This window comes from Thermobia domestica, chromosome 9, assembly GCF_964235325.1.
Source record: "Thermobia domestica chromosome 9, izTheDome1.hap1.1, whole genome shotgun sequence".
Taxonomy (NCBI): domain Eukaryota; kingdom Metazoa; phylum Arthropoda; class Insecta; order Zygentoma; family Lepismatidae; genus Thermobia; species Thermobia domestica.
In genome coordinates, this window is record NC_137462.1 from 217548005 (window position 1) to 217563474 (window position 15470).

Below are 15470 nucleotides of genomic sequence, written 5' to 3' on the forward strand. Positions count from 1 at the left end.
ACCTGCACTGTCGAATTTTTGAGCCCAAGCAGAAGACCAACTCGGCTAGCGATATCAACCGGCTCTGCTCGTATCAACTGAGCGAACATCTCGAGTCGGCTCGGTTGGGATGAGCCGATGACCCGATCCGGCTCAGTTGGAACGAGCCATCGACTCAGCTCAATTGAGCCGATGGCTCGAGCTTTCTCGGTTGGGATGGGTACCCTACTCGGCTCATGTAAACCGGTTCAAGCCAGCTAAGTTGAAATTAGTCCATCGGCACGTTTCGATTCAGCTCAACTAAGCCGATGGCTCAAATCGGCTCGGTTGGGTGAGCTGTTGGCTCGGCTCACTTCTTGGTTCGGTTCGATAGTGAATGAGCTGTAAGCCGAGCCGCTCGACCCGTTGACAAGCCTAAACCCGGTCCCAGCTGTTTTGAACATGTTTGGCTGAAGCCTATAACTCTTAACAATTTTTGGCTCGAGCCCGAAAACTTGCCCCTTCGGAACTCAAACCCAGAACGTGACCGATGTCCTTCCCTCCTGAAGACTTCTCGACGACCGAGATCGACAGTCAATTAGCTTTTACTATTCAGATGCAAACCGTATATCTTTTAAAGATTATACACGGTGTTGATATAATAATAATAATAATAATAATAATAATAATAATAATAATAATAATAATAATAATAATAATAATAATAATAATAATAATAATAATAATAATAATAATAAAAGTTTTAAACTTGCTGTTAAAAATTTGGCAAAACTTACTTAAAAATAGAGATTTCGGGGAAAGGGTTCAGTACCTTCAAGACAGTGGCGTAGGGAAGGGGGCCCGGAGGGGCCGGCCCCCCCAAAGAGGTCCGATAATGTACTTTGGTACTCTGATGATTGTAATTTTTTATATATTTTTATGTTTATATATTTTTTGTTTGTAATTTTTCTATATGTGCCTGTAACAGCACTTGCCCCCCCAAACACACATCCTGGCTACGCTACTGCTTCAAGACACACCTCTGCAACTACCAACATTTTAAACTAAAATACAACGTTCCATTGAAGTTTCATGTAGAAAGTATTCTACTGTATGTTTTAAGGAAAATAACTGTAATAAATATAACTGAATATCACGCAACACTAAGGCATATAATAAACTAATTTTTAGGATATGCAGAGGTAAATATAAAAGCTTTGCTACAAAATACCTACACATAGCATAATTCAATGAGCTCTGAAATATAATGTAACGAAATAGCCTATGAGATTCAGTCTACAGAGCAATTGTTACTTAAAGAATGGACATACACTATTTCGATAATCGAGACAAGAAGGGAAATGTTTACGATACTTTTCGTCTCGTCTCGATTCTCATCTCCAAAGAGAGACGAAAATTGAGTTGGTCTTGACCCGTCTCGAATGTAAAATGTTAATTCTCATGTTATTTTATTTGTTTTAGAAACGAGATGAGAAAGTCCTCTTCTCGTGAGCAACATTAAACCAAACCGAAATATTCTTTCCAAATGTCATGCTTCTGCTTGTAATGGTATGACCTGAGCGATAATTAGCTCCTAGCTTTTAATCTTCTACGAGATAATAATAATAATAATAATAATAATAATAATAATAATAATAATAATAATTATTATTATTATTATTATTATTATTATTATTATTATTATTATTATTATTGTTGTTGTTATTATTATTCCTGAACATTTGATAGTTCAAATATTGCATCCGAGTATTCAAATATCTGAGTATAATAAAACATATGTTATCGCTGATCAATCGCCATCAAAATCCTAAACTAAAAAAAAACAAAAAAAAACATTACAATGTGCATTAGCACAAGCACCTTGACCACTCAACCGCGATCGCTATGCGGTAAAAGATTCGTTTTTAGTTTGATTACGTAAGGTTTCTTTGTCTCCGCTTGCAAACTTGTATGTTATATTTCTTCGGTTCAAAATTTCTTTCGTATTTCTTTTATGAAGTCGGAAAAGTTTACATTAATAACTTGAGTTGTTCTTAAACCGCTGGTTCACAAGTTTGTTTTTTCTCTACACGAAACTATAAATATGACAGATTGAATTCTCATACACCCCATTTCTTTCAAAGAAGTCGCCATTACCTGGTCAAAGACTTATTTCCGCCACGATTCATATTAACCAAAATAATTTCATTTTTCGGAAGCGGAACTTTCACTTTCCGGATTTCGGAAAATTATGAAATTCAGTTAAACATCGGAATTCAGAAGCATTCCGGAACTCGGAAACAATCCGGAATTTAGAAAATTCCGGAATTGAGAAAGACTCCGGATTTCGAAAAAAATCAGAGGTTTCCGAATTCCGGAATATTAAAGAAATCAGAAATTTCTAAATTCCGGATTTTTCCGAATTCCGGAATTATTCCAAAATCGGAATTTTCCGAATTCCGGAATTTGTCCGGTTTTACTTTCGGGAGTCCGGAAAGTAATAATTCCGGAATTGACTATCCCTAGTTTATACACAACCTTTCGGAACACTAAGCTAGTAGCTGTCTACAAACAAACAAGTAATGCAAAGCATTTTGTATCCTGCAATACGTCATGTATTAAAATCCGACAGCAGTTTCAGTATCTATCCTGAAATTGCATGTATCTAGTTACTGGAAGCTGAGGTATGAAGAATTGTATTGTGTCTTAAGTTTTTGTGTCTTATACAACCCTGCAAACCACTGAATATCTAAACGGCTTTCGTTAAATCCAAGTTGTAGTACTCACAGTTACATCCATTTGTGTCTGTATGATCGTGTTACTAATGCATACTATAGGACAGCGTTACTAAGTCTTTCTCTGCTCTCCCGTAAAGTTGTGATACGATCTACTACAGAATAAAGAACCAATTATCAATTTAACGAAGTTGTTGTATTACTACTCCGCCTCTGTCAACTCTGGTCGATCTCGTTGACTCGACATATTTGCTTTTTTATATCCCTTTCTTCGTTTACTGAACTAAACAGTAACTATTCTGAAATATACTACTGCGCATGCCTCGTAGATAAATATTTCTGATGCCAATAGTTTCCGTTTTGTCCAAGGAATGTTCTTTTTCTTATTCCCAACATGACACTTTTATTACATTATATGAAGAGCATGTAGGTCTAAATACCTCATGTATTACATAGAATGTAGGTTTAACTCTTTCAGCAAAGAAGAAACATGTGATCATAGTATACAACCCACAGAAGTGATAGCTGGCAATACAGTGGTCGTAATCCCTAACGACACAAAGTCAGCATTGCCCTGCACGCTGGTCAAGTGGCTAGCACGTGCGCCTTTGATGCATGGTGTCCCGGGTTCAATTCCCGGCGGAAGAGCATTTATGATTTTTAACTGTCCTCGATGTTTCTGTGTTCGTGTCCCTGTCGTTATAAGTTCTTAGAAAATGCAAGTTAAACGAGTGAAGCAAGTAAAATTAGCAATAAGTAAGTTACTAAAACACATTCGGTGAGTCAGTTAAAAAAAAAAAGTGGACAATGAACTGGCTGTTCGCGCCGTCCATGCGAGTTCGAATCTATCTCGGCTTGATTTTTTATCCATTTGAGAGAAAGTATTGTTTCTTTTCGCTAAGGTTGTCTCTTTTCGTATTTTTCGCCGTCGTTCACAATTAAAGTAACTGGCTATTCTTATTCTCTCTACGAATGATGGATCTTCTCTTTGGCTTCATGTCAAACATGCACACGTAATGAAAAGACGCTGTCGATGATAATAATAATAATAATAATAATAATAATAATAATAATAATAATAATAATAATAATAATAATAATAATAATAATAATATGAAATATTACTAGCTAACTCGTGTGTGTATTTCGACAATATAATTTTATATTATTATGTGGAAATAAGTAAGGCTGGCTGGCGCCCGCCCCCCTAATTTTTTCGATGCGCCTTATGGGTCCACGGTGTCCAACGTTGGTCCCATCTCACTATCACCTCCTGTTCTCTCGATATAAGTTATCGACATTTTGCCTAAAGAGGGCTCTGCTTGGCTCCATGACTACCCACGGCAATGACTCTTCGTTCATTTTTTATTTATTTATTTATTTATTTATTTATTTATTTAACGGCAGAGTTAAGGCTATATTTGCCTTTTCTTACATTCAACCAACTAAAATGTATACAAGATATACATACTACCATTATCATCTAATCCATAAAGATTACAATTACTACATTAATGCATATGCATATGCACACATATATACCCCTACACACGAATATACTCCCTTACATACCCCATCCCCCCATATCCTCATACTATTTATCATAAAAACAAGAAAACTATACATACAGCATACACAGAACGATATATATATTCTTAAAAGTATATTACCTTACATTCCCCCCTCCCCCATACCTTCCCACAAACCTAGTATTATAGATACATACCTCAAGTTTCTGTTTACATTTGGTTGCTACTGCTCATCTTTGTGAAGAAAGAAAGAAAAAAAAAAAAAAAGAACATCATTCCCGAGATTGGTGTACATTGGCTAAGGCTATCAGATATTGCTTCAAATTTCTTTTGAATGTCGCAATTGAGGGTGAATTCCTTACATCTGGTGGAAGTCTGTTCCATTCTCTAATACCAGAGATTGTGAATGAATTAGCCATTTGATTCGTATTATGACGAGGTATCGACAACAGTGTTGATCTGCTAGAGCGAGTATCACGATTGTGGCTATCTCTAACATACTGCAGTTTATTGTAAAGATATATAGGCACACCAAATTTCAAAACTTTAAATAAAATTGTCATTGATTGGTATATGTAGCGAGCTTGGATGTTTAACCAGCCCAATTCATTAAAAAAAGGCGTCAAGTGATCAGAACGTTTGAGATTAAAAACAAACCGAACGCATGCATTCTGAACCCTCTGTAACTTTCTTAGCGCTTCTTTATTTACATTGCCATAAGCTCCAATGCAATAATCAATATGTGATAGTACGAGGCTTTGTACTATAGATGCCTTAATTGGATAAGGCAACATATTTTTCAAACGGTATAGAGAGTGCAGTGCACCAAACGCCTTTTTGCATACATGATTTATATGATCCGCCCATAGAAGATTCTGATCAAATATGAGGCCAAGATTTTTCACTTTTTCATCAAACGCTATATGTGTGCCATTTAATGTAATTTTAGGAAGCTCAGTGCTCTGCAGTCTGGAAAGGATATTTCTCGAACCAATTATGATACATTTAGATTTATTGGGATTTAGATATAAATTATTAGATTGGGCCCAGGCACTTATGCGTTCCAGGTCTAAATTTATGAGTGAGATAGTGTCATTTATGTCTCCAAGATCTGTCGAAGTATATACTTGTACATCATCTGCATATAAGTGATATTTAAGGTGACGAATTTGTTGAGACAAGTCATTTATGTATATAGAGAACAGGATCGGTGCTAAGACTGTTCCTTGACTGACTCCACAGTGCACTGTTGTCCATGAACTTTGATTGTCCAGAACAGAAACACGCTGACATCTATTTTGAATGTACGAACGAAACCATTTAACCGACGTATCTGTGAAATGAAAGAATGACTTAAGTTTTGTTAAAAGAATTTCGTGATCGACCGACTGGAATGCTTTAGTGAAATCTAAAAGTAAAAGTATTGTGAGTTGTTTCTTGTCTATGCTTTCTCTAATGTCATCTGTAATTTTTATAAGAGCCGTATGTGTGGAGTGTCCTTTTTCAAAACCAGACTGATATGGACATAAGAGATCATGGGAAGTTATAAAATCTGACATTTGATTTAATACAATATGCTCCAAAACTTTCGAAATACACGGCGTCACATTTATTGGTCTATAATCGTTCGCCGTTATTGGTTGTGCAATTTTCTTGAGGGGATGAATGAGAGAAAATTTCCACTGGCTAGGAAAACAACCCGAAAGTAGGGAGGAATTGCATATGTCCATTAAAGGGAACAGAATGTATCTCGTGATCTTCTTAAGGAATTGTAGTGGGATGTCATCAGCCCCTATTGAATTGGATGTAATTTTTTTCAGAGCTACCTCTATTTCTGGGACAGAAACCGTTCTAAATTTAAATTTTTCGTGAATGCTTGGGTTTTCGCGTATGTTTTTCAAAGTAGATTCTTTTGTAACACCGTCTATAGTTGGGACCTGAGCAAAGTGATCGTTTAGTTCGTTAAGCGGAATGTGTATAGATTGTACGTCAGTCTGACGGTTTCCTATACCGAACATGCGTAACTTATTCCAAAGGTATTTGGGGTTATTGCTTTGAGTGCATAGATCAGCAGCAAATCTAATTTTAGCAGTTCGAACTTTTTGTGTACATTTATTTCTGAGGATTCTATATTCTTCAAAAGTATTGGCAGAACCACTAGGATTAATTTTCTTAAACCATTTAAATTTCTGATATGCCAAGTCCCGTTCTTTCATGAGCTGCAAAATGTCTGGTGTGATCCATGGGTTAGCAGGTTTTTTAAATCTTTTGGTTTTTTTAGGTGCATGTTTATTGAGGAGAGTGTGAATAAAGCTATTAATTAATTCTAGCTTGCCTTCAATGGAAGGTATAATTAGGATGTCATTCCAGGGTATTTGCGCTGCGTCCCTATCTAATGCTTCATCATTTATGTGTTTTAAATTTCTAAAAGTGGAAATTTTAGGTCTATATTTAGGAACTTTTAGTGAATAGCTAGCGTATATTAAATCATGACGTGAAAAACCGGGGGCAGGAAATTGCCCATGACTGACAATTCTAGAGGGGTCTGCAATTATAATATGATCTAAGAGGCTTTCACTATTTATTGTATGGTGCGTTGCCTTCAACGCACACAGTGAAAGGTTAAGTGAGAGAAGGGATTCTTTGTACTTTTTACACTCATCTTTCATCGAAAGTAAATCATAGTTTGTGTCCCCACAAACCATGATATGTTGGTATACGGGAATATATTTAGATATCTCGTTTAGGAAGTTGTCAAATTTTGCTTTAGGTGGTCTATACACCACTGCTAAGAGCACCTTTTGGTGGTTTAAATTCACTTCTAATATAAGGAATTCACTCTCGCATGTATAAATATTAGGCGATTGACTCACCACTTTCACTTTTAGGTCGTTTCGTAGATACGCACATACTCCTCCCGCCCCCTTCCCCGTGCGATCGACTCTCAAAAGTTGATAGTTTGGGAGTTCGATCAAAGCGTTACTCAACGATGGTTTCATCCAGCTTTCCGATATTAAGATGGCATGCATGTTTAAGGAGTTAAAAGTAGCTTTGAATTCGTCTATTTTCTTCAAAAGAGACTGAGCATTCAGATGACAAATGTGCATAGCTTGTGGATGTTTACCAACCGCCCCCTGCAGTTGGAGAGAAAGTCTCAGAGCGGGTGGGTTTACGGTACCGCCATTGTCTCTCGAGGGGGATTCTTCTAGGTCATTCACCGTGACATCACCCAACTTTGACAGCCATTCAGGGAACAGTGTTTCTAACTCAATATCGATATCACCAAGTACCATGCTACTTAGAAATCACGATGTAAAAAAAAAAAAAAAAAAAAAAGAGAGAGATTAATTGAGTAAACAGAACATCAACACTTACCAATCTCGGGACATTGCGGACTTTATAACTTATCATCAGTAACACTTCAAACTTCACGTTAGACGTAAGCACATAAACTCTTACGAGGCTATTATAAACTTTGCGTATAACACTTGAAAATAATAGTGTTAGTACTATATCTAGTTCATACTGAGAACCTAGCACACTAATGGATAAAAACATTGAGGTAACCTGAAACTCACATAAAAGAATATACATAAACACCCAAAAAACACACACTGACAAAGACACAAACAAACATTGATGCACAATACATTCATCTTCACACTTCATTGAACGTAATTTATACTACACCCTCTGTCCTCCTCACTACCATCGTCTGTAGTTTTTTTTTTTTTTTTTTTTTTTTTTTATGAAAAAGGCTTGGCTCAAACTTTGTGCTTAAAGTCTACTAAGATACTTATTTGCACTCCACACTGTTTAAGTTTGTTCCTCCCCCATCTGAATCATGGAAAGTTCATTTGCATTGCTAATTGTGTATTTCTGCCGTCCACACAAAATTACAATTCGTCCATCGGAAGTCCAACAATTCCGAATCCCAAACTTTTCCTTCGCACTCCTAAGCAGCTTCTGTCTATTCTTGGTGAGGGACTCCGTTACAAGTATTTTCGAGCCCTTCAGTTTTTTCTTGCTTTTCCATACAAGGTCCCTGTAGCGATAGGAGATAAATTTCACTATGAGAGGTCGATGACCTTCTTTCACCACTGTAGCAGCATTTCTTCTACGGGGAGTTCCCACCCTATGACACCGATCTATTACTGCGACGTCTAATTCAACATTCAATTTGTTTTTGAAAACATCTAATATCATAGTGGTCGCATCTTCATTAGGAGTCTCGGGTAGCCCATGGATTAGCAGACAGTTACGGCGACTATATTGCTCCAATTCATCAATTTGGTCCTGATTCGAAGCAAGGGACGACTTTATGCTGTCAATATCTTTGCGCAGTATCGTGATTTCAGTTTTAATCTTTTGTATCTCACTTAATACAGACACCAAGTCCGCATCCTTCTTGTCTTCGTCGCTCCGCAGTCCACTGCCCTGTACACTTGCTGATGATTTCGGAGATTCTAGTGCCTTTGAGACAGTTTCTTCTAATTTGCTAATTGTTTTCTCCAGGGAATCACATCTATTTTCGAGTGACTTCTCCACAGACTTTTCCACCTTTTTACCCTTTGGATTCACCATTGCTAACGAAGTTTGCAACACTGTATGAAGACACCAACAGAAGACAAATGAAGCAAAACACTGTTTTTTTCTTTTCAGATCTTAGGCACAAATATCTGTTAATAAATACCCGGCTATCAGTTCATATGAAAGCAAAAACACTATTTATATACTGAGCCATCACTGTTGGTCAGACGTTGAACTAATATAATTGTGAGTAGCAGCATTTACCACAAGAAACTGACAATAGTAGAGAGAGCGAAATTACACACCAACCAGCACCTCCGCCATCTTGAAGTCGCTTATTTTTCTGAGTACTATGAGTGCATACTGTCCAACTTTGCTCCCATCACTCAACAGTTTCCCGTTCTCTCGATATAAATTGCTAATATTTTGTTTGTAAGGGAGATATGGCGTTACAATCATTACGTTTGAAGAAGAATTGAGGAAGATATTGCCTTGCCACAAACAACACCTATTATTATTATTATTATTATTATTATTATTATTATTATTATTATTATTATTATTATTATTATTATTATTATTATTATTATTATAGTTGTTTTACTTACTACTAATGTTGCCTACCTTTATTTGCAATGCAATGTGTTACTAAAAAGCAAACCAAATAACACTCCTCGCCATTCACGCTCTCTCTGCGTTAGAGGAAAGCACATTTATTATATTATTCTTTCAAATAACACGTTTCACAAGTTACTTCACTTTCAATGTGTAATTTCATATCATCACTAGCAATCATCTTGTTCCGATACGAAAATAACCCCCTCCTTCAAAAAAAAAAAAAAAAGCCTGACCGTAGCGAAAGAGCGTGAACATTCTTTATGCGATTAATCGGGTCCAATATTTCAATAAGTCTCTGCACACAAATATTTCAGTAAAAGAGGAAAAGTTATTCAAACTTTCTGAATACCCTTTTATGGGGGAAATTGGTTCCCTTCGAAGTTTTTAAGAGTTTAAAGGGCCGCCATTTTGAACATTTTCGTCTGATTATTCTGGTTAACGAACTGAAGATATTTCAACAATTAATGTTTGTGCCAAGTTTCATCTCAATCCGCTGAAAATTAGGGTGGTTACGGCATTCACAAATAGCGTTATATATATATATATATATATATATATATATATATATATATATATATATATATATATATATATATATATATATATATATATATATATATATATATATACAGATAGATAGATAAACAGACACACAGAGGGAGAGAGAAAAAGTGTTTTGCTCCCTTCTCGCACCTGTGGTGCGTCAGAGCTAAACCGGGCCCCTTTCTAAAACGTATTGACCAGCCTGACCTAAACACAAACCTCTTACTTGCTAACGTAGAAACGTGGTCGGGAGGTGTAAGCATGTAGAAATTGTATTTTTAATAACCATGAGTATGGTTTACATCCATGTTTTTCTTTTTACTTTTTGCAGCTACATCGGAACGTTCAATTTTTATTCTTTACTAATTGCAAATAGCGTTTACATTCAAAATATGAGGAATTTTGGTGGCATTTGTTCGGATATTTTTCTCTTTTGAAATGAAGAAAAGAATAAAAGCAATACGCAAAGACAAAAAGTATTATCAGTACTAAACCTTACCAATAATAATTGCTACGAAAGACTAAATACGATCTCTTTTACCATCTCTCATGAGCTGCATGTATTATAAACAAAAATTTTTAAAAATGTCCTCACCGAAGATTCGAACTGGTGACCTTTGCATTTGCAAGCCAGCACCTTAGCCACTACACCAACATCATAGCATGGTGAGCGTTTAGTTTTCGGCGTATTTGTTGTATTTGTGTTTTATGTTCCCACTTCAACAATTTTTACTCTTTTTTCTAAGTTTAACAGCTGTTTCTAGCTTTCTCTTTCGGTGTCGTCCTTTATTTACATTATGCACTATTCGTATTCACAACTTGTGTCCCTCTGCAATGTCTTATTCAGATTAAACTTTTCTTTTTGCCCCTCAGTAAACATTTGATTGATTTAATTCTCATACTCTCCACGGATGGAGCGCAGGAATGCCAGACTCGAAAAACAGGTGTACATTTACTTTCCTGACAGATCATACATTAGTTCAGTATATAAGGTGACTAGAATTTCTACTTCTGATTTCCAGATTGAATTTTGGACGCTGGAAGTGTTTTTAAGTTATGCATACGTAACACATTCAAAAGTTCCAAGCACTCTAGAGTATTCAAAAGTTCCAGACATAGTCTAAAAATTCGCAGTAAGTGAGTGTTCGTACCAAATATACAAATCATTTTGACAAAAGAATTTTGCTCTGATCCTTCATAATTTGAATAACAATTACGCAACATTTTGCTCATTTTTCCTTAAAAACGGGACATTTATACGTCCCGTTTCAGAATCAGGAAGGAACGGGATCGGGACAGTGCTTGGAAAAAGGGAGTGTCCTGGATAAAACAGTACGTTTGGTCGCCATCTTGTTTAAATAAATCTTGTTTAAATTTATCTCGTGGACAGCCTATTTCCTTATACGACCATATTTCAATCTCAATATTGATTTTTTTTAATATGTCGCCCTGGGCCCAGGTTCTAGTGGCCCGTGCGAAAATACAGGCCTGCTCATGAGCAACCGACATCCAAGAAACTATTCTATTGAACGCTGCATACACTTTAAACAAAGACTCGTCACATTTAGCACATTATGTCACTAATCGTCATATTTATGTTCATCGAAATTTAAAATATAATAGTTCTGCAAGAGTTTTCGTTTTATTGTTAATGTCTTGAGTGAATTATTATTATTATTAACAAAAATAATGTTTTTAGCATGTTATTCTGTACTATAGTCTAACTTGAGGAAGTTTATTAAATTTAAATGACGAAATCTAGATATTATTAAAAAATATCCACATGGAAATGTGTTATCAATTAACAAATGTTCCTTCTAGTTTATTATTCCTATCAAATGTTTGTTATTCAAATACTTTTGTTTATTTTAACCAACATGCACATAAATTATATAAAATTAATTTAGCTATGAAATGACAACAGATTCATTGTAGGAAATGCGTGCTACTATTCCATAAACAACCTTTTATCTTCGCTACTAGTATAAAAAATCAAATGAAATCTTTAGGTTTTTCCGTCCCATGGTTATGCCGGCGGTGATGATTAGAAATGAATGAAATGGTGGAATGGAAGAAGTGGGAGGAAACGGAAATGGTGGAAAACCCACACACACAATTTCTGTCCACCACAAAGCTCACTTGGCGTGAGCTGGGATCGAACCAAGAACCCTATGCACCAGAAGTGGACGCTCTACCACTGAGCAACCACTGCCCCTAATATTAAAAAAGTTAGCAATGAAAAAAGTAGCTATATATTAATAACATTAATTTGGCTATTACATGTCTGGATAAGATATTACGGTGCAACCTGCAGAGATGAACACGGGTTTTCGAAGCTAAAATCTTGAGGAGAAAATATATGGTTCAAACATAGGTAATGAGAAAGTTAAATAATGTGGAACTTTCCAATCTATACTAATCACAGAACATTGAATGAGTAACTAAATAAATACATCTAAATTGTACGCGACATACCACTAGAATGGGAAATACGATCCCGGTGATAGGGTATTGATTAGCATTGCCCACGAGACGAGAAATAAGATTTTCTCGTCCCGTTCCTTTAAATCTTGTAGATGTCTCGTCTCGTCTCAATTCTCAAAGAATTATTTCTCCTCTAATCTCGATTCTCAGAAAGCTTTTCTCGTCTCGTCTCGTTTTGTAAATTCATGTATTCAAAATTTATGGCCTATTTTTGCTTAGTTAAACGTATTCGCGTCTCAAGAGTTCCACGAAGAGTGTGATATAACAACGTTTCAACTATATTTATTATTGGAGAATATTGTGTAATGATTTGCGTACATTTAAAGGTTGCAAATGTTGTTCATTAAGTTCGTATAATCATTTTATCAATTAATAGTTTTTATAGTATGAATCATGTAACACTAAAACAGTGTTAGAAACCTAAGATTTAGGTTGCTCAGAAGACCCAAGAAATTTCTCATTGTCATGTTTCCAGACTCTTCTCAAATTTAACACTTGTCTCGTTAGCAACAATTGTGTTGATAGGGAAGGTAATGAAAGAAAGATTTTTGGGTAGGCTGTGTGGTTCGGATTTCACGTTAATCAGTAGGTCCCGTCTCATATAGCCTCGCTGCTAAAAGGGACGTTAAACTCAAAATCAACTCAACTTTGGGTTGGCTGAGAAGACTATCGAATGATAATGTCAAGTTTGACCTTAAGGAAATGAAGAATAAGAATCCTAACTAACTTGGATTAACATAGAATAGAACCCATTAACAGCCTTTTTTATCAAAGGCAATAAACATTCGAACTCATTGAGCTACATAAAAGTTGATTATACCCAATCAAACGTATTTAGAGCATTTTTTTTATTCATTTCTGAAAAATGCTTAGTCAAATCTCTTTTCCTTTTGTTTTACTTAAACCGTTTTTGTTCGTGTAGGTTTCTCTTAAAATACTTATCTTAAACATGTAATACAGACTCAGATTGAAATGAAGAGGGATAACTCAAGGGAAGGGAGAAAACATAGGCCTATCTACGCATCACCCTCCCATCTGGAAATATGGTACGACAGAAATTAGAAATAAGCATTAATATATATATTTACATTTGTTACTTAAGAAAGGAACTTGAAATAACACTTACATATGTATCGTCCCTTCTCCTTGCTTCCTGCAGCTTCCGTCAACTTAAGATCCGAGAAAGTTAGTCGTCTACACCTTCACGCACTGCTGTATACAAACTGCGAGTGACGAACTGCGGGAACTGTTAAACCCATTTAGAAATACTCAACGAAGATTTGGTTCTCTCCAGGGTGGCCAGTCAACCCCAAAATATACTAAAATGTTACAACGTGTGGAGTTTATGAACGACTGCTTTTCCAATAGAGCAGTCGTCACTATAGGAATTAACTAACAAATAAGTCAATCACCATATTTGTTCAAAAGAAAACAACTAACTTTCTCATACTTTTTAGTGTTATTTTAATTTAGATCTATCATGATTAACTTCAGTTTTCTGTTCCTGACAACCTACGTCAGGTTGAATTTATGAAATTCGTAGTGTTCAACAGTGATTAAAATTTCTAGGTGCATACAGCTTGAGACATGTTCACATCATTCAGTAACTACTTTTCTTTTCTTTTTCAAACATCGACATTTCCCTATCTCAAACAATATTAACTTGATTTTGATTGTTCTGCATAAGGTCGGCCACTTGACTGATCCAAAATGGAATACGATATATATACAGTGTTTCAAAACAGCAGCGACGTTTAGGAGGTGATTCCTGATACCAAGATAAGACAAAAAGTATAAACTTGGGTGCACAAATGATTCCTTTCGGAGTTATTGGCTGCCGAAAATATGAAAATATGGACTTGAAAGATCCATAGCTACAAACCTATGGGACCTACCTTAGTCGAGTCAAGACTTCACGTAGGAACTTCAAATTATATGCCCGTAGCCAAACTTTCTCTATAAAAATTGTTGCGTGAGTATCTTAGAATTCTGAAACATGGATTTTTGGGTAGGAAAACCTCATTTTGTGCAAATCCATTTTGTGCAAATTTGGGATTTTTCACTTCTGTCCTTCCTGAGATATTTGATGGTGAAAATACACGATTTTCGAAAATTTGCAAAGTTTAAAAATTTCCAAAAAATCAAGTATATTGTTCTCAGATCTGAAACTTGTTCAGAACGTTGTCTGTTATCTAGTCTCTATGTAGACAAAGAATTGAGAGTGAGTCTTATTTATTTCGTTTCAAAATGTATATTCCAAAATTGCAAATTTCTAGGTTTCCAACCTCAGTGTTCAGAACATCTTTTCTCGACATTCTGAAGCACGATACAATGTGCACAGAACACAGAATATTGTCCATTCCATTATCTTTCATATGGTTTTAGTTAGAACTCATTATCTTTAAAACCTAAAAAGTTACAGCGATTAACAGAGTGCACTAAAAGTTCAAAATGTGTTTAGGGGCCTATACAAAATGGCCGCTACGACAAAACCTGCGCGGCTAAAAAATAAATGAATGCCTGTTTTCAGCTCCATAAATGTGGTACAAACTTACGTAAAAAATTAATTAAAAACTAAATTTTGTCAGCAACCATCATTGGTCGATTTCAATGTGGTGATCTACAGTTTATTTTGTCTCTTTCTCATCTTGTTTTTAACGTATATTGTGTTGTTTAAGTGCTTATTAGTAAACTAGCGAGAAAGTGTCGTAGTCGAAGGATGGACTACTTATAGAACTGATCTTTAAAAATTAAATAAAAGAATTATCATGGAAACAAGTTTTTGTGTTGTATTTAGAAAACAAACAAAGGGTTCTTTGCTAAATTGTGGTTCTGAAATTAAAACATCGCAGGCATTCCTTGATACTGTACATGTTGGTCCTCAGTCTGCATACATACATACATACATATTTTAGAGAAAAAAAAAGAATCCGAAATGAAAGGAAGAAAAACTAAGTAACAAGGTGCAATCTAGAGTTTTATATGATTGCCAGTAGAGATGGACGTCCATTTAGAGGTCATCCGCCCCCTAGCCTGAATTTCAGATTTTGGGAGCAGTAATGCAGATTTAAAA

General features: G+C 35.6%; 1 protein-coding gene across 1 annotated transcript in view; it reads right to left on the reverse strand.

Moving 5' to 3' along the window:
- GEFmeso (Guanine nucleotide exchange factor in mesoderm) overlaps nt 1–13616 on the reverse strand; it is a 784292-nt gene extending 770676 nt beyond the window's left edge. The window contains exon 1 of the mRNA XM_081725859.1: nt 13524–13616. The gene's annotated coding sequence lies outside the window, so the exon portion shown is untranslated. The remainder of the gene's footprint in view (nt 1–13523) is intronic.
- Nucleotides 13617–15470: the final 1854 nt, after the last annotated feature.